We start from the raw sequence: 19,819 nt of genomic DNA, 5'->3' as shown, positions 1-19,819 counted from the left end.
TGAGGTAGTGGCAATCAGACCATTCAGCATCCAAGCACAGAGTACCAGATTGTTCCAGCTGGTAGCTGTCTAACAGCTGCTGCACTTACTCAAAAGCATGTTCTGCTCCTTGCTGGAGCTTAGGTAGTACAGTCAGTAGTGATTTAGTCTGTATAACCAAGAAGGCTTTATTCTGCTGCCCCCATACAGGCTTCTTCATTGGAGATGTGCTGAGGGAGTCATTGGAGATGTGGATCCAAGGGACCCATACAGATCTGGTAAATATGTTACAGAACCTGCAGAGGATTAATGCCTTCCTGGTGAATAGGAGGGGTGCCCTGGGGTATTAAATCCCCACATACAAGCAGCTGTGCGGATGTTGATGAAGTCTAGAAAATTATTCTATTAACTATTGTCAAGTATCTGCCATAGGGTTATGTTAATTATTCAATGTGGGTTCCATTAATTTTAGTGACTGGCCTGTCAGTGAGTGCTCAGACTTTAGTTCATTTACAGAAGCCTGAATAAAGCCAGAACTGAATCCCACCCTCACTGAGCATAGTCCAGAATGGTTTACTCAGCTATTTCTTGATCTTAATCCTGCTGCATTGCAATGGGGACATGTATCTTCTTTCCTTTTTACAGCAAGATCTCAGTTTTACAGTTCTGTACTTTTAATCACTTAGGTATTGATTATTTGTTATAGGTACTGTGTTGGGAAGGATGAATAAATATAATTGCCTGGCAGAAGATTCACAATAGTACAGCCAGGATGAAAACAATCCCCCCTACTGGCTGGACAATACCCTTACCTACAGATAGGTCCAAAAGTCAAATGGACTGTTCTATTTCAACCCCCAAAATATATGGTTCATCCCACACCTGTAACCCTACCCTGAAGCATCAGGTGTCTGTGACCCCATTGGCCCAAGCCTTGTTCCAGCCCACCTTGAAGCCTCCTGATAAGTGGTCTCCAAGGGTCCAGATGCCCTCTTGGAACTTCCCCTCTTTTGGAACTTCCCCGTTCTTGGAACTTCCACCCCCTTGGAACTTCCACCCTCTCCTGGAGCATCCTCTCTACCCCATGTCTCTCCCCTCCCCCATCCCCTCAAGCTTTGCCACGTGCTGCATCTGGCAGCTCCAAGCAAGACCTTTCACCATCCATAATAATCTTGATATCCTAAGAGCAGCCTGAAGAGATCTCTCGTCTCCATTCATCAAAGCCGTCCTGGAGCCCAGCGTTCCCTGCAGTATTGAATATTTGTTTTCACCCTATAATGTCTAAAATCAGAGCTAGCCTTAATTCCAAATGCCATATTCAACCTCTCTATTTGGGAGAAAATTCTACTTGGGAATTTTCATATCTCTAAACAGCCACATCTGCTCTGAGCCTGCGTTCACAGACGGGTTCCAGCCTCCATGCCGGCATGCCACAGGCTGGATTCCTCTGGCCAGGACGTGTACCCAGGCTGTGCGTGCAAGCTCAGCACTTCCCAGCTGAGAGACCGCTGGCTGCCATGACCAAAGCTCTGCTCCATTCCCTCTTGCTGTCTGTGCTATATCCTGACATTTCCTTGTATGTAATTAACTGTCTCAGCTACAGTGCTATCCAGCTGCAGGATTTTTCCTCCATGAGTCATTTACCCCCCTGCCAAAAAGGCTTTCTTTTTCCTTCTTTGTTTGTTTAGCTTTGCTTTGTTTCTGTGTAACAGACAGCCAAACACGTTAGCCTTTCTTTAGGGATTCCCATATTCTGGGCAGCTGTACCATATGCAAATCTTTCTTACAAGGAATTCTCAGGACAAAGCAATCTCGTTTACACACGTTTTTACTTACTGGCTATGAAAGACCAACTTCCCAGCTTCTAGTAGTCTTGATAAGGCCATTGATCATACAACTCGTTTAGAGAGCCTTGCACTCCTCTGCCACAGGCAATTTCTGCACCATTGTTTAAAAATCTCCCTAGCATAGACATTGATAATGCAAACAGTTGGAAATCAAACGCACAGCTTTAGAGAGAAGCATTCAAATGGATGATTCTATTGGCAAAGGTGTGTTAGCAGTCTTGTTTTATTTAGATTTCAGGCTTTGGTTGCCTGGGAGGAACTAATTGTTTCTAAATCCCTGAAAGTGACATGTGTGCATGAACAAAGCAGCCTAAAGTACTTCATTTTATTTTAGGTCTTTGAATGCTAGTAAACACAAGTGAGCAGGCAGACAGGCAGTGACTTGAAGCTTGTGGTGAAAGCAGATCTGAATGATGAGGGATCCATGCCCGTTGCCTCCTCCATGGCATCTTTCACACAGTGCAAAACCCACAGACAAAATTTGTCCCAAATTTGTCCTCTTATTCCAAACTTACAAAATGCACAATTACCTGAAGTAGAATATAGTTCAGGGCAATATATGTGTAGGTGTTGCACTTTACTATGCAAACACTTGGTATAAACCTACACATTACAAGTAACATTTAAAATCAACAGTGGCTTTAGCCATTGTCAGGGATTGGAACACAATTGCAATCCAAGACAAATAGGGAGATTGGAAAAAAAATTACAGTGGACATGACCAAATTTTTGCAGCATTGAGAGGATAGAACTTCAATTGCAAATAGCATTTTTTTTAACCTACAAGCCCAAACATTTTAAAAAGCCACATTGTGTGTCCTTGAATGCCTCTTGCATAGGAATTGGAAACAGCAAAAGGAACTACACAGCAAAATATGGTACAAATCTGAATGTGGAAAAATGCTCTTGTGAATCAGAAATGGGGTAGGTTCAGACACAGACTTCCTTAGTTCTTTCACATGGCTGGAAGTCATGAAACTGTTTTCATGGCCAGTCATTAAGCCTTTCTCTGTGGCTGAAATAATTAAAAGTTTTTAGCTCTGAGCACTTCATATACATAAGAAAACAATATTTTTCAGAGTTGGGATAGGAGTCAATTTTTTTAGGGCCTGATGCAGAGATTCTGAAATCAACAGATACAGTCCCACTTTGAAAGATTAAGCACAATTTATTCCTTGAAGCCAGATTTATTTCCCCCTACAAAACAAAAGATGACATAACAAAGCAGGGAACACAGAGGCTCAATTAGATGATGTAATGCAGCACATAAATAAGCGTATAGCTGGGCATAGTAGCACATTTTATGTTTAAGCAGACTTGACTAGGAAAATATTTAAAATTTTTCTCTGAATTAATATTTTACTATGAAGTACAGATATGCAAAATTGATACATTTCTAATCAAGGTACCTGCTCTTTCCCTGTATCAACATCTGATCTTCTAAATTCAGTGCTTAAAAAATAGTTTCTCTTCTCTATTGCAGGCCACAGTGTACAATCTTTTTGGAAGTATTTTACATGAATTGTGATCTCAGAATCTTTATTGCTAACCCTGGAGCCAGAAAGAGCCCAGAGAGACTTTTGGATTTTGAGATTAATTTTTCAAAGTTTTTAGTCAATTAAGAGACAAACTTCTAGTTGAAATTTGAGCAGATTTTTCATGGAACTTCTTAAAGACAATATATATATCCACAATTAAAGACACTTTTAGACAGAATATTCAAACTGTTCTAAATTCCTGTTTAATAATAACATTATTAAGCTTTCTGAAAGGACTGTTCTGGTCTTTCACCTTTAATATCCATGCAGAAATTTTGTCAATACTTAAATTACAATATTTTTTTGTCAAATGCATATAAAATAGGCTGAAACCTGAAATGCACTTATCCTCCTCTTAATGACACTTTGCTATGTTAGGAAACTACAGAGCAGATTGTAATATTCATAGAACTGTCTCACTAATGTTAGCAGCAGTCCAGAGAGACAGAAAATGGCAAAATGCTCTTATTTGGAATATTGTTAGTATCTTTACAAACCTGGTCATCCAGATTATAGTTATTAGAGCTAAGGTAGTATATGTAAATATTTCCAAAATGGCTAGTAAGTCTCTATTAAGACCTCCCCAGGCTTTTCTTTCAACAAGTTCTAATGTTCAAGTCCAAAATATTTTTTTAAATATTCAAATGCTCTCAGTGAAATCTGTTTTTTTTTCATTCCTTACAAGGCCTCATTTACATGGCTTCTCTGCCACAATTGATAATTCTCCATCTTAAAAAATTGCAGAAGTGCTTCTTACTGAGAAAATATTCTGGTGATAGATCTCTTCCTGATTCTTTATTTTTTATTTAAACAACAATAAAGAAAAGGCAGATCACTTTATTTTTTTCCCTGAGCAGATCACTTCTTAATATTCCTAAGGTGAAATCAGTCCTGGTAGGATGGGATATACATCAGGTCTCTACACTTCTTAGTCATGTTTAAGTACTTAGGAACATAAGTGACTCTAAGTTTTTGCACATGCCTTGTGCAGCCCACCAGAATTAAGCAATGGTTAGGGATTGTAGATAATGATCCATATCCTAATTCAGGCAAAAATTCCCAAAGTACATACTTAGGGATTTTTCCATCTCCTGAAATTCATGGTTCCTCTTTAAGTCTGACCCAAGTACATCCCAGTATTTCACACTTCAGACAAGCTCTTTCTTCCACCTGGCTTACAGATTGGCCTGACTCCATCTAAATGTAGTAGGGCATTCACTGCTAGTAAAATTCATTTGGCTAATATCAACCTTGAAAGCTGAAAACCTACTTTAACATGAATAGAATTGAAATTCCTCACAGCTGATCTAATCACTCAGCTTAGCAGCACAGACTCTATAACCAATGTAGAATATATCACTGGAGAATTTCCACTGGGTTGCCCACTTTTCAAATCACCTTTTGTGTGGTCCAGTAAAGGTGTCAATTCTGACCAAGTTTTAAAAAGTGAAAATGAACTAATATGGGCTTGACCTAAGCATAAACAGAAATACTTCTAACAAACAAACTTCAGGAGTGCACCAAAAATATATCATGGGGATAAGCTTCAGTGGAAAACCAGAGCATAAACATACACACTAGAGAAAGAAAAGAGTTTAAAAAAATTAAATATGTTGAATACTTACCAGCTGAGCCCTGCTACAGGAGTAAAGGCCAAATGCTTTTGGAGCAATAGGCTAAGGCTAAAATCCATTTTGTTGTTCCTACTGTTATAGTCATGATTGATTAGGGGTTTTTTTTTTTACCAAATCTCCTTACACACATAAAAGAAATTGTTTGACTCCTTTATTAAATTGCATATTTATAGTGAAATAGATTGATCTACAGACTCATACAGATGCAGAGATGATGAACCATACATTTTTGTTTGCTTGTTTTTCAAGTTTTTCAAAACTTGCCTGGATTGTTTTGTTGTTGCCTTTTATGACTGAGTGAGATTGTATTTTTCCAATTAGTTAATAAGTTTTACTGTAAAAGAGAAAGACAGTGTCATTGCAGTAATCAAGACAGGAGGACAAAAACTGTAAAATCTTGTTTCTATATAACTCAAATAGAGAGGAACATTTTTTAGTCATGTCAGCTTAAATTTCATGTCAGCTTGTATTTTTAACTATATTCCAATGATAACTTAATCACTATTTGAAGTTTATTTAAGCTGTTTTGTTTTGGTTTTCAGCTTCACCATGCAGCTAAAGCAGAAGGATATTGAGGGCACTATTTTATTGCCTCTGCCCTCTTCTATACTTTTAAGTTCACTGCCTTTAAGTATCAAGCAGTAATATTGTCTTGGTGTGAGGTATGCAAACATATTAGCCAGTAGTAATTACGAGTAGCAATGGACTCATCTGGGCATTTGTGACCACCTGACTCAAAGCTAGAGGTTCCCTGGAGTTAGCTCACAGCATGAAACCAAAGCAAGATGTGAGTTCAACCCCAGTGGGCCTTCAGAGAAATAACACCTCTGTTTGAAAGGTAAAGACAAACAAAAACATGGAAGAAGGACCAACAGATCTGCCATTTTGGGGCAGGACACATTGCTGCATCTGTTCCAAGGATGGCAGACAGGAGGCTCTGGTTCTTGGATGTCCTGTAGTCTGAAATCTCATTGGCAGCAGCAGGTCATGGGGAGAACCAGTTCATTGCTTCTGGAGCACATCTGCTGGTTTCACTTGATTCATAGGCACCAGGTTCACACACTCCAGGATGACTCTGCCGCAAGAACCACTACATGGATAATGAGAGAGATCAGGAGATTCCCATGAAAAGAACACACAGCTGAGATCACCTCAGGCACTAAAGCCAGTCTGAGTTCATTTGCTAGGACTTTCATTTACACATTGGAAACTCCAGTAGATATAATCAGCAGGGAATAAAGTGATTTTATAAAACAATAGTCCCACTCTTCTTCACTCACTGAAGGTGTACAGACAAGGATAACAACAGAACTAGGCATTCTTCTAATCTTGCCCTATAGGGACTTATATGGTAGAGAGAAGAGCTGGACTGAGGTTTGGTTCCAGCACTAAACATTTTCTGAGGTATCTTCAGGAATTGATACAGTTCTGAAAAGATACTCTCTACCTAGTTAATGTTTCCTTCTGTTCCTTAACAAGCTTAACTATCTGGCCAGAGAACATCCATTCACCATCATCACCCACCCAACTTTCACCTGATTCTGCCTTTGCTTTATTTAGTTTTTTTTCTTTTATACCCACCATTGCTCTAGCTGACATTTGATATACTAAGATACAGTAAATAAACTCTAGTCCAGTCCTCCAGGGGATAAAAACTGGAATGACTAAACAAAAAATAATTTTGAAACAACAGATTTGTAAATCATCATGTGGGTTATGCATTTCTACCCTTTCCTGAGCCTGCTGTTTCCATTACAGGACCTTTCCAAAGAAGATTATTTCTTACCTTCTCCTGACAGAATGGGACTTGATGGCCACTGGAACCTCCAAGGACCACTGCATGGCAAAAAAAAAAAAAAAAAAAAAAAAAAAAAAAAAGCAAAACAATCATGAACAAAAGAGAAGAAAGTGTCTATCAGACAGAAGAATTCAGTTATTTTATCACTATTGCATAAATTTAATCACATTCAACCAAATTTTCTCATTTGAGTTTTCCTTGCCAAGGAAGCTTTTGTAGATCATATTGACCCAGACAAAACAATTACAGAATTGTCTGAACTATAAATATTCCTCTCTCTTTCTTTAACCTTGGCTACATTTCTTTTTCCTTGACTTAAGTAAAACTATTTCATTCTGAAAGGTTCAAGGGGAGTGAATCAAAAAATTAGTAAATAAAACAAATATAAGATAGATAAATAACAGAACCCCACTGTGGTTTATCTAACTCTCACTAGCCATGAGAAAAGAGTTCTGGGGTCTCACAAAGGTTATAGCACTCATATAGATTTCCAAAGATTATGACATTTGAGACTACAGACTTAAGATGAATTAATAAATAGCATTGTACAATCCCCTCACAGTATGATAGTTTTGTGTGTTTATGAAGCAACTTGGGAGGTTAATGAGTTGAAGTGCATACTGCAGATTCTCCACATATTTTATTCTGCTTGAGACATTATGACAATGAAAAAAAAACTCTTATCATGTCCTGATAAATAGTAGCAGAGAGTTTTAAAGGAAGAAAATGCATTGCTCCAATATCCCTCAGAAATCCAGACATGCCACTCTTTTTTACCCAGTGCTGAAGACTGTTTAAGTTAAAAGACATACCTTCAGATGGTAGCTATTCCTCCTCTTTCCACAGAGTTTTTGAAACAATTATGCACTGCTTGCTCCAGCTGTCAGTTGTCAGGATGTCTTTTTGCCAAAAACTCTCAATCTATCTAGCTATACAAATCTCACTGTTCTTGGAAGTAAGTCTGATATTATGATCAAGCTCTCCAAGAGCTGACTTTTGCACTAGTGCACAAGAGGATAGCTCAGGTCACACACACTGGAGTCAGCAAGGTAATTTTTCATAAACAAAGGAGACTTAGACTAAAGAGTGTGGTAAATCAGACTAAGGAACTCTGGCAAAGAGAAACATTTTCCTGTCTGCATAGTAGAGAGTGTAGCTGAAACTTGGTTTGTGACCTCAAAAGTCACAAAAGAAAATTTTTTTCTACCATATGTGTTGCTGATGCCTTTTTAAAAACCAAATTAACCCATGTAGAATGTAGAACAATTTCAATAGTTGCATACTAATTTCAATAGTTACATATCACAGAATAGGCTACTCTAAAAAAAAAAAAAAAAGAAACTGGATTTATCAGAACAAGAAATAGGTAGTGTCTGAAAGAAATAATCAAGCTGAAATATACAAGATGGAGAGCAACTACTAAAGAATGTGTTATGGGACTAACAGTAACCAGCTGAATGTTTTTTATACAGATGCAAAAAAACACCAGACAAACAAACCCAAACAAAGCATGTCTGCATATTCAAATAAGAATCTAGCCTGCAAAATAAATGAAGTTGTCCTGCTTTCTGCTGCACTGTGCAGACACTGCTTAATGGAGGGCTATGTAAAGGGTAGGGCTCTGTATTTCAAGAAAGATAAGAACTAACTGGAGACAGTTGAAACACTGATCAACTGTCTGGAAAATTTGAGTTAAAAGGAAAGATTAAACAAACTAAGATTGGCAGAAAACAGGGGAAGACATAAAAGTTCTAAATTGCTACTCAGAGTTTATTTTAGAAAAAGTCTTTTACCTAATGGTAAATATCTATGAGACAATCAGAGTTAGTTTTGTCTTGTATATGACAACACCTATTTTCCTACTCAAACATGGATTACAAATGACCACTTAATTCTTGTCCATTACTCAAGTATGATTTATATGCCTATACAATAATGAGAAAATCTATTTAATGTTTCATCTTAATTGTAATTTCTTCTGTCCCTTTGTTTCTTTCCCAATGTCTGAACTTCAATCCCTATTATATTCATTTCAATAATATAAAATTGCACTAATTATATTTGCCATTTTCTATGATAATATGGACACATCCTGTCATGTCAAGTTCGTGAATGTGTGAAACACCTGCAAAGTCATCCATTGACCAGGAAAAGACAATCATGTATGGTCATGCATCAATGTATTTTGCAAACATGCAAAGTTAATTCTACATTCAATTCAAACTAGTTCTACTTAAAAGAAAACAAAAATCAATGCACCACATTTGGTTTTGGGTATTTAATAAAATACAATGTTTCCTGGTTACTATTATCCACTTATATTTAAATATCAAATAACAGGTATTCAATGACACTTTTCACACGAGTTTCCCTGTTACCCAATTCTTTAGTTCCTACAACCCCAATCCCACCTCCGCCTCCAGAGCTTTTTGGTTACAGGGTCATAATCTGAGGCCAGCCTATTTATCAGCTGGTCCTCATATTAAGCACTTTTCTTGCCACATAGAAACTATAAATGTTGCTGAAACACCTTCTTATACCATAAGTATTACTGATAGGCAGGACCATCTCATTGAAATTAGGCATGGCAGAACTGTCCCGAGCCACAAGTTTATAGAATCATATATTTAATGTGTATTGCTTTAATTGTATAAAAACCTATGTCTACAAAGTTAACTTTTTGCACTCATCTGAACACAGTGAAACCACTGATCTGCACCTGCTCCTGGTTGCTGTGGAATCCTTAGTTCATAAACAAACTTTTCACAACCCTTTCAACAGGTGTGATAGAATACAGAATGGTTCCTCCTTCCATGCAAACAGAACAGCAGGGCTGAGGTTCAATTTCTGAGAGTGTACCAGTAAGAGTAGAGGTGACTATCATGAAAATGGGGAAATTAATTTTATTTAAAAAAACAAAAAACCAAACCAACAACTTATGTTTCTCCATTACAGAATTCTTGAAATAAAAAGATTAAGCCTCCACCAGCACAGCCTGGGTCAATATCATAAGTTCTCTGAGAAAACCAAAGGTCATTTCCAGTGGGATGCCAGCAAAGATGAAGCTACATTGCAACACAGCATGTCCTATTTAATTCCCTAGTGAAGAAGCAGCAGAAATTAATGCAGTGGGATGGCTGTTGTCCTGCTGGAAGTCAAAACTATGTATTGAAAGAACACAGCAGAGAAAAGAGCTCTTATGAACAGATACAAACTCTGGCTCCAATTCCTGTGTGGGATTACACATTTGATTTTCTGATTTCTGAAAAAGTGAGCATGAATGCAACTGTAACTTGTCTGTATAGCTGGCAAAAACCTTTCACACAGTCTTTGCATCTCTGAACCACCTGCTATGGCAGGCCTGCCCCTAAGCTTCACTAAAACACCACCAAACCTGGTATGAACCACAAATAACCTCAAGTTTTACAAAAGAGTCAGCCCTGCCAAGTGTTTCAGACCAGAGAAGTTCAGAATAACATTTGAGTTCATCTGAATAATAATTTTCTAGGGCCCTGTGTGACCTACCTCCTTCCCTCCCTTGTTTCTTCCTCGGGGTTTAGCTGGAGGGAGGCTGGGCTGTTGCACCCTTTAAAATCACCACACTGTCAGAAAGACAGTAGTCAAAGATTTGGACCACAAGCATTAGGAATACAAGCTAATAATGAATTTAGTAGTATGGGACTCAGCTTTTAAAGTCTCATTTTTCTGAATAAATCTAGCCTAACAGATTTTGAGGAGAGTAGCATTAAAAAAACCTATCATTTCTATCTACCAGTAAAAATGAAAATAATATACTGTACACACAGTCATTTGTTATGGGATTTAAAACACTGATAGTAGTCCCATTATCATAGTCCTGGCATCAGTAAACATTTGTTTTGTATTAGAAAGAATCCAAAGAAGCTAATGCCAATATACATTCAGAAAGAACAACCACCTCAAAGAATTCTTGTAGGCAAAATTGCTCTTTTTTTTTTTACAAGCTTCAGGATTAGAATATCTGAATATCTGTAGCTCTTTTAGAATATCTGTAGAATATCTGTAGCTCTGCCTTGTGAGTGAGAACACATGCCATCCTTCCCGCAGAGCTTCTCTGTTTTTCAAGAACTCATCACTTTATGCTTGTACAGAACAGAGCTGTTTAACTGTGGCAATAGGTGGTCTAATGAAATATTACCGAACCGTTTCTCCAAGGGCTCCTTTGTTCTCAGGATCACAGTGTTTACTTTGGACCTTTTTTCTGGAATTGCTCCTTGGTGCCTGATTGATTTGATGAATCACTGGGCCGCCACCGCCCCTTGACCCTGCTCAAGAACAGGAATGTTTCTCCAAGGCTGGCAGCTCGTGCTCACTCCAGGCGCTGCTCCAGGTCTCCGAGGAGGAGCAACTCTTTCACCACACATAGTCTCCTTGGAAGAGTCCTGTTGACATCACCAGAATTGGCTTCCCTTGCACACTGGTGGTAGGAGATACAATTCAAGGAGATGTGAAAGGCACAGGAGGATGGGGGAAAGAATGGCCTTCTTCCAGTCACAGGTCAAATGTATTTTTTCTTCACCAGAGCCAGAAACAGATCACTTCAAAGTGACACTAGGGATTTGAGGCTGTTGGCCTGAGTGCAGCTGGGATTCCAGCTGAGCTGCTGTTGTTTGTTTAGGAACAATTGTTCTCAGTCAGGAACTTCAGAAAACAGCATATGTTTGGAGAGGCAGGAAGATGCTACCACTGCTGTGAAGTACCGAGTGTCCTCATGTCCCCACTCTGACTGCAGTGAGAGCTGAGAGCTCTCAGCACTTTGTTGACAGTGGTCATCACCTCATGATTAGGTCCATGGACAATTAAGGCTTTCAGATATTCCCACACAGAAGTGATGAAGAGTTGCAAACATGAGTTTCTGATTCTCACTACTGTTATGAAGTGTGACTACTGAAACTTTTATTTCCACTTTGAGTTTTTGTCCATATGTGTACTCCTCTACTGGTATGCACGCAAAATATGGGGTTGCAATTTGAAATTGTTGGCCTGCAGGATCTTCTGGGGACATTCCTTCTTCTTCTTTGTCCACCTGCTGTGATGCCAAGCTGTAAGGGGTAGGGTAGTTCATGTATAATAGCACAGTTTCTTCTCAGCAATCATGTTCTCCCAGGATAATCATTGGTATTATAGTCAATAGATGCAATAGTAAAAGTGTTAGCATTTTTAGTAACAATGCTAATAAGTTATTTGTTCCCTGAAAGTTCTTTAATCAGATTTAGTTTGTAGACAGAAATCAAATGAGATTCCTTCTTTGGGATAAGCTGTTCCACACTGGGATTGCTCGATTGAAACAATTTTAAGACAAAATTAATTCTTGCTTAATAAAAGCACCTTTTTACTAAGAAAGACTTCAGAAACTGCAAGAACTCTTTAAGGAGATCTAGTCATCATCTGTACTCATGTCCTTATCTAATTATCCATGTGGAGACTAGAATAACTGCTAAGATTTTTTTACAGAGACCAGAGGCTTTGTTAAGTTCAGTAATAGAAAGGAAATCAACATTATGTACTTTTGCTTCTTTACCTTATGTCTGTGCTGGTTCAGAAAAAAACTCAGAGAATTGAGTAGAATCACAGCAGCAAAGGACATCCAGATCTTGAATGATGCAATCCTTCTGTTCTGCTTCTGATCAGATTTGGGGCATTTTTTAACAAGCATGTTAAAAACCAGGACACTTGAAAATACTACAGTGGAAAACAAGAAAGGTGGTTTTGGCCTATAAACTGTTACTTATGAGATTAAATTGATACTGGATTGCATGGGAGGACGTGATATAGGAAAAAAATAGGTCTTCAAATATGTAAAAGGTTGCCACAGAGTTTGGCAGTGAAGTATTGCTTGTGTTCACTGTGGATAGGACAAGAAGTAATTGATTCAAAGAGCAGCTAGAAATACTTCATGAATTAGGGAAATTCTTCTGTCTGTAGCTGTGGTTAAGCGTAATATTTAGGGCTGTTGTGAAATTCCTTCTCTGAAGAACAGACCAAGAAAATTATCTGTCAGGAATGGGTTAGATAGAGGCTGCCCTGTCTTGAGGAAGAAGCATGGATCTGGCCCATGGATCTTTCCTATTCTACAGCAATGATTCGATATAATATAAAATTATTTTTCATTGAACTAGAAAAAGCAGACCCTTGAATGACATGATTTTTTTCTCCCTAAATATTTTCCTACCTTTTCCCCTGAATGTATACCTTTTTCTTTTATCCATATTACCATAGACAATGTCAGTGTCCAATGCCATGAATGAAGATAATTAGTCTAAAAGATCTTACCTGCTAGAGGACAAACTATACTCATTCCTCTCAGCTTTTCAAATACTGCCTAAGACTTCCCATTAGATACTAATGTGAAAGAGTAAAATCTGACATTTTGGAAAATTCTGTTCCTCCATGACCTTCTGTGGCAATCTGGGGAAACTCCTTTGACCTGCCTCTTACACAATTCTCCATCTGCCCTTCTCTCCTCTCATGGCTTCCACACAGGCTTCAACATGTGTACCTTTAGTCTATCTTGGGCACTTAACAGATGTTCCAGGACAGCAAAATGCATCTCAAACTGTGCTTGTGCAGTACCTAGCAAGGCTTGACTAGTGCTAATACAAAACAAAGAAATTAAAACTTGGTTTTGTTTCTTTGCTTTAGTTCCACATGAATAGACCACTCATGAGGGTTCTGAGGTATTTCCAGGGACACATGCAACTCCATAGGCACTGGAATTCATGACTGGCTTCCAATCACTCTTTTAGCTGAATATTCATTCCTCAGGAGCTTTATAAGACATCAAAGAGAAAGAGATTAGAGATCTGCTAATTATGAGGAAAGATTTCAGTCTTTTTGTAACTTACTAGTAAAAAAGAGAGAATCCACATGGAAGAGAAATCTTAATCAATCCTATTGGCACAAAAATCATATGTACTTTATAATCTTCAAAATGTCTGTCAAATTCAGCTCTGTCAAGTCAATTAAAAAACTTTCCAATGAGCTTAAAATTTCTGCTAGTAAGTCTTTTACTAGCAGATGATAGACAGATGGAGAGCATAGTTGTGCCAGCTTCATTTCTTTGGGAAACTAGGATTTGTAAGAACCCTACTCCAGTTGCCAGTTAATTTTTCACAGCAAGATCGATACAAAGCACGTTCTGTATCCTTAATAGTTTACTTCTTTTGCATGTGTTTATTTTGTTTCTGTTTTAAACTTTTCTTATTTCAACTACTCTCAAAACAAATTATTTTCAGTCAGAAAAATAAAGAGATGGAAGTCCTTGCAAAGATGCATCATCACAATTCTCTCTGAGTGTCTAATTTTCGGATGGAAAGCAGGTATCTTGGGACCACTCAGGTAGTTCTGTTAGTGGTTAAAGCCAGTTCCATTTCTAGACATCTACTGGTCTAAGCAGGATTGTACTGACTTCCTGCATCTGTCTAATAGAGTAGTCAGGACCCTGTCTTCTTCCAAGATCTGTGTGATTTGATAGTCTGCATGTGGTACTAAATACAGGTTAAATAGAAGATAACTGTACAGCCTTACACATATCACTGTCTTAAACTCAGATTTAAGTTCACCACTGATTACAGATTTTCCTGCTCAGTCTAATTTGCTGTTGAAGCTTTGCCATTAACAATGAAGTGCCTGAATCTAGTGCTTCTAGCAGTCTGTGTGCAAGCTCCTTTATTTTTCCATAATTTTCTATAGGGTCATTGAGTGGCTGAAGTGGGAATGGACTGCTGGAAAATGTCTAGCCCAACCCCCCTGCTCCAAGCAGAGCCAGCTGGAACAGTTACTCAAAACTGATTTTTGGTTTAGTGATGAGATTTCTTATATCCAAGCAATGGCCTATATATCCCAGCAGCATTACTAAATTTTTAGGAAATTACTTGTATCTATTTCAATATTGTTAATAACGCTAAAATTAGCAATGTCAGGTGAATGCAGCTGCTAGGATCCAGAATCACAAGCATTTGTGTTTTTTCCTATCTGATCAGAGATTTTTGCTTAAGTTCAGAAATAAGTCATTAATGAGTTATTCTATTCAAATACCTTAATGCAGGGATGTGAGTCAAACACAAGGTCAACTTGGATGAAGTCACTCCATTGAACACAGGCAGTGAATCCTCCTGAATCTATATAGTCAAACAAACACTTGCTCTTGTCTGCCTGGATAAAATTAAGTGCACCTTGAAAAGAATGATTTTATTTATATCCCACTAGGAGTTTGTAAGATAAATTTTCTCACTTAAAGGCTGTATCAGAAAAATATGGAATAATTATGATTTTATATTCACTTTTGAGTAGATCACAACTGGAATGGTGTTTTCTCTCTGCATCCAAAAGAATTGTTTTTTTAAGTCTTCTTTTGGCTTGGACTTGAGCTTTTCAGCTTTACTTCTGCTATCTTATACATCTAAATTAAAAAACAAAAAAAATCATTCCAAGAAAAGACTGTTTTCCTATGCTAACTGAAAAGAATTAAAAGACTGTATAAAAAAATAAGCTGGGTGTAAATATCTACTCAGATGGTTAAATGCCATTTCTGGCTGGGTTTGGTAGTTAGTTTTCTTGCCTTTCCCCCTTTCCTCCCACTCTCCTCACTCCCCACTTCCCCGCCCTTTATTTACCATAAAATCTTTTGTGTCAAACATCTGGAAATAAATTTTTACTTACAGCTATATCTGCAAATGGGGCATTGTGCTACACAGACGAAATGGAATGGCCAATCCCTTATGACCAGCATTCCTTTGGGAAACTTGATTTAACAGTTGCCCTCAGCTCAATGTTAACAATCTCAAATAATTGCTGTTTTCATCTTTAAGAGCCCTCAGCATTTCCTAGCTATGAAGATGGATCAGTCACCTTCATATGCTTCTGATAGTATTAAGAAAACAGAAAAAGAGAAAAATCTCCTTAGCAAAAGGAATATAAGTGAAGATTGCCATCTCTCTGAACTCACTCGGAGGAAGATAACGTCTATTTTTTATGCATACATCAAACTCTTCATCCTGCTTTTGCACAAGTGAAGCAAGAATTTGGCTTTCTGATTTTATAGTTATTTTATAAAAATTGCACAGCAACAAAGAAAGCCTAGCAGCTGCCTGCTGATGCACACAGCACTGCAGCTCCCAGGGTATCCTGCCAGGCATCTTAGGTGGTTCAGATACTGGCTGATAGTCTCTGAAGACTACACCATACATTTCTGCAAGTACTGAGTATGACCTGGGCAGAGTATTTTTATTCCTCTGCCCACCTCTTTTGTGTGGTTTGTCAGTTGCTATAAAATTTTATGCAATTTTATTGCTGCTGGTTTTCCTGTACTCAATTCCTCTAAGCCACATCTGGAATGTTACATGTCTGCATCTGACAGATTTCTGCTGGCTTTTCAACAGCTTCAGCAAAGTGACATTGGCATAAATACTGTAAAAACGTGGAAGTCCCTTTGCAGAACAAATCATCACAATATGTCTCTATCTGCCACTGAGTCTGAAATGTTAGTACTGATATTTTTTGTCTATGACTATTTTGAGTCAGGAGCTATGCTGTTGTTAACAGGAATTGTGCAATAAGTACATTTTTCATTGTAAATTGCATGCTAAGCCCTGTGCACATGAGCATTTACTTTGAATGTGTTTAAATACAGTTTTGTCTATTTGCACAGACATAGTGACAAGTGCTTTTTGACTGACTCACAGGGTGAGTAAAGTGAATAAAGGTAGTATCCTTGACTCAGTAATCAACAGAAAACCTATATTAATAGACTTTATTAATTGAGCTTCCTAAGGTTTTGTGTCTCACAGTTAAACCACACAAATTCAGATGCACTCCCCCTACTCCTCACCATGCATAGTCTTAGTCTCACCAGAAGGGTTGGACTTTTCCCTTCCTCCATGGCAGCATCTCTGGCACTCATCAAGGTCCGTAACACTTTCTGAAAACATCTCTCTCTGACAGTTAAACAATTCTCTTTATAGTACACAAAATGTGTTTCATTTAGTAGGAAAATAAGGAAAATTATTTTTTTGCAATGTATGCCCTGAAGTGAAATATCATCAATAGAAATAGAATGAAAAAGAACTTTAGGTAGATAAGGTAGCAAATATATTTGCATTCACAGTTCTGTATTAGACAAATTTTACAAAAAATCCCCTTGGCTTAATATACTTCAGGAAATTAAACTGAATAAAATTTAGAAATCCCTAAAAGCTCCTATCAGGAGCTGCTGTTTGATGCTGTTGGATCTGGCAAGTAGCAGTAGCAATTCCTACCATCAGCCTTTTTGTCTTAATTTTTCTTTTTTCCCCTTCTCAGGACCTGACAGCCTGTAATGCTGACTGACTCCCACCACCTTGGCACTGCTATGCACTTCTGAAATTTGTGGCAGGTAAAAATGGGAGGATTTTCTATCTTTCCTATTGGTTACCCTAAGAGAAATGGTACAACTTCTCATGCAATAGTGATGTCACAGACATAAATCTGTGTCACAGCCCCAGATGATGAGATAGAAAATTATGGTTATGGCAGGAAATTAAAATGCTCTGAGATTGTTTCCTTTTGAATTAATAACTTTTCACAGTTTCAGTTTTATTTTACATTTCAAAGGCGAAACTTGTTTAACATAAGTGTCAAACTTTTTGCTAAAAAAATATATATGTATCTCAAAATTTTGAACATGTCAGTGGAAAACTGGCAATCATGATAAGGCAAATTGCCAACATTGGCTCATCCAACAAGGACACATCTATGCAGATTATTGAATGAACAGTAGAAGAGGTAAAGATACTTCCATTTATTACCTTATTAATCACAGTGAAATGTTTGCAGTTTCTTGCAAAAAATTAATCTTTCTTCTTGAGAAACACCAGTTCTGTGTCTTGAATTTTTAGATGTCACAGCCCAAAGGTTTTTCCAAGCCATTCCTCAGTGTTAAAACTTTACTAGAATGTTGCAGCAAGGGGCGCAAAAATGTGCATTGATAATATCTTTTCCATATCCATATGGAAATGCAGCATAAAAATTGGACAGAAAAGTGAACTTCCTCTTTATAAGAAGGCCATATGTGCCAACATACACATTCATTTCTTTTGAGACTACAGAAATTAATGCAAGCATTTTACCAATAATCTTTTATTTCTGAAAGTACTACAAAAACTACAGTGGCTCCACTCTGTTTTGGGAATTGTGCATGACCTAAGATGTTGATATGAAGTAACAGCTGATATTAAATAGGTTGTGATTTACCAACCACATTGGGAAATCACAATATTTAATGCTCTGTCAGGAGAAACATGAGAGGGAAGAAAGCATGTATATAATTAGGGAGCTAAACAATGCACACTTTTTGAGAAATAGGACCTACCACATTATGAACTTATCCTGGACAGGAATGAAAATGCACAAGCAAAGATCCTTCCAGTATTATAACACTACAGTGGTTTGCACTGGAGTTTCTCTAAGAACTCTTTCAAATCATTCCATGCTCTGGGACATACAGGAACACTATAAGACCCTAGGTCATAGAAGGAAAAAAAGCAGCACTGGCACAAATGTTCCAGAAATAAGCAAGTAAGACTGTTTCATTTTAGTCTGTATGCAACATTAAGAAAATAAATAAATCTTAAGTGCAGTATTCAGGTGCTAAATCTGGAACTAGATTGTACACAGATGCATTGGCCTAAGGCTAGGGGAACATATTTTTAGTACAAGCAACACAGAAGCCATGGAGCTAATCTGCAGACCTCAATGGGTGAAGCAACTATCCATGGCTTTGGTACATATTCCCCCCTTCTCTGTAGAAGACTGTGTCCAGGACAGATGTAAGCAGGACTTCTTACCTTGGCTATTTCTTTGGCTGTCATGACAGGGCAAGTGGATTCGTGCCACAGATGCCAGGTTCTGATTTCAGTAACTCAGTTGTATGGTATCTCTCATCAGAAGGCTGTTGATGCTTTTGGAAGAGAACTGGAACAGTTCTTCCCTACACAGAAGAGTCAAATGGTTCTGGATAGCACATTCCTGCCCAGGGCATGTGATTTCAGTAAAAACCAGATTTCATATCTTCCATGCAGTTAAGAATGGTTGCTAATAACAAAAATCATCTCCTCATTTTTATGTTACTGTAGATGGAAACAGAAAAAAAACCAACCCTAAGAACTGAAAAGATTACATGAAAGATCCATCAATCACTGCAAAAAAGTGGATATTATCCACGCATCTTCAAATACAATATAGTAAATATTTCACTCCCACCTTGAAAATATTCCATAGATATTATTTATCTTAATAATAAACTCAGATAATATATTGAATACAAGGGTCATTTTTTAAAATTAGGCATTAGCTCCAAAACATTTTTCTGTACTCAAAACTGCAGATATGTTTGAAAGTCTGGACCTTACCACTGTAACCTGCCAGTGTAACAGTCTCAACCTGCTGAATATAACAAGTTAGCAGGAAAGAGTTCTTTTCATCTCTGCCTCCAGCATAGTGACCCATGGTTGAATGAATAACTAGAAGGTAAACAAGAGAATATGGAAGCATTCAGTTAAGATTGCCTATCTTAATTTCTCTTAAAAGGAGGTAAATTCATTTTTAGAGGAACTTCTGAACAGGAAATAGCAGGAGCTGGTTGGTTTTTTTTTCATATTGTTGTCATAATGACTTGTGCCTTCTTGTTTTAAAACAGATGGTGTTGTGATAAAGTCATTGCCCTAGTGTTCAGAATCTCTCTGCTTCATTTTTGCTCAGCTACAGCTTCCCTTTTCCTTATGTTTAGGAGCAGGAGGATATTATCTTCTCACACCACAGGGATGGCTGATGCTAGGCATGAAGAACAGGTTTCTTGATTGTCCAGTGATGGACAATCAAGAATACAGCTTCTATGCAGAGTTGAGAAATCTTCCTATCTATAACCATGAATGGCTTATTTAATTCCATTTAATGAATAATACTGATATAAGGTGTATTTCAAGTTTGGACAACAGTCTTTGGTGAAGA

At 37.7% G+C, this 19,819-nt stretch overlaps 1 long non-coding RNA gene across 1 annotated transcript; it reads right to left on the bottom strand.

Annotated features, from left to right (window-relative positions):
- Positions 1 to 2,977: 2,977 nt before the first annotated feature.
- On the bottom strand, positions 2,978 to 10,343 carry LOC144246001 (uncharacterized). The gene is made up of 3 exons (XR_013339596.2): positions 10,322 to 10,343; positions 6,785 to 6,834; positions 2,978 to 6,088 (listed from the first exon to the last, which is right to left on the bottom strand). It is a non-coding gene; the product is annotated as an uncharacterized LOC144246001 (long non-coding RNA).
- Between the last annotated feature and the right edge of the window lie 9,476 nt (positions 10,344 to 19,819).

Source organism: Lonchura striata, chromosome 3 (assembly GCF_050655825.1).
Source record: "Lonchura striata isolate lonStrDom1 chromosome 3, ASM5065582v1, whole genome shotgun sequence".
Lineage (NCBI taxonomy): Eukaryota > Metazoa > Chordata > Aves > Passeriformes > Estrildidae > Lonchura > Lonchura striata.
This window is presented reverse-complemented; position numbering and strand designations above follow the sequence as displayed.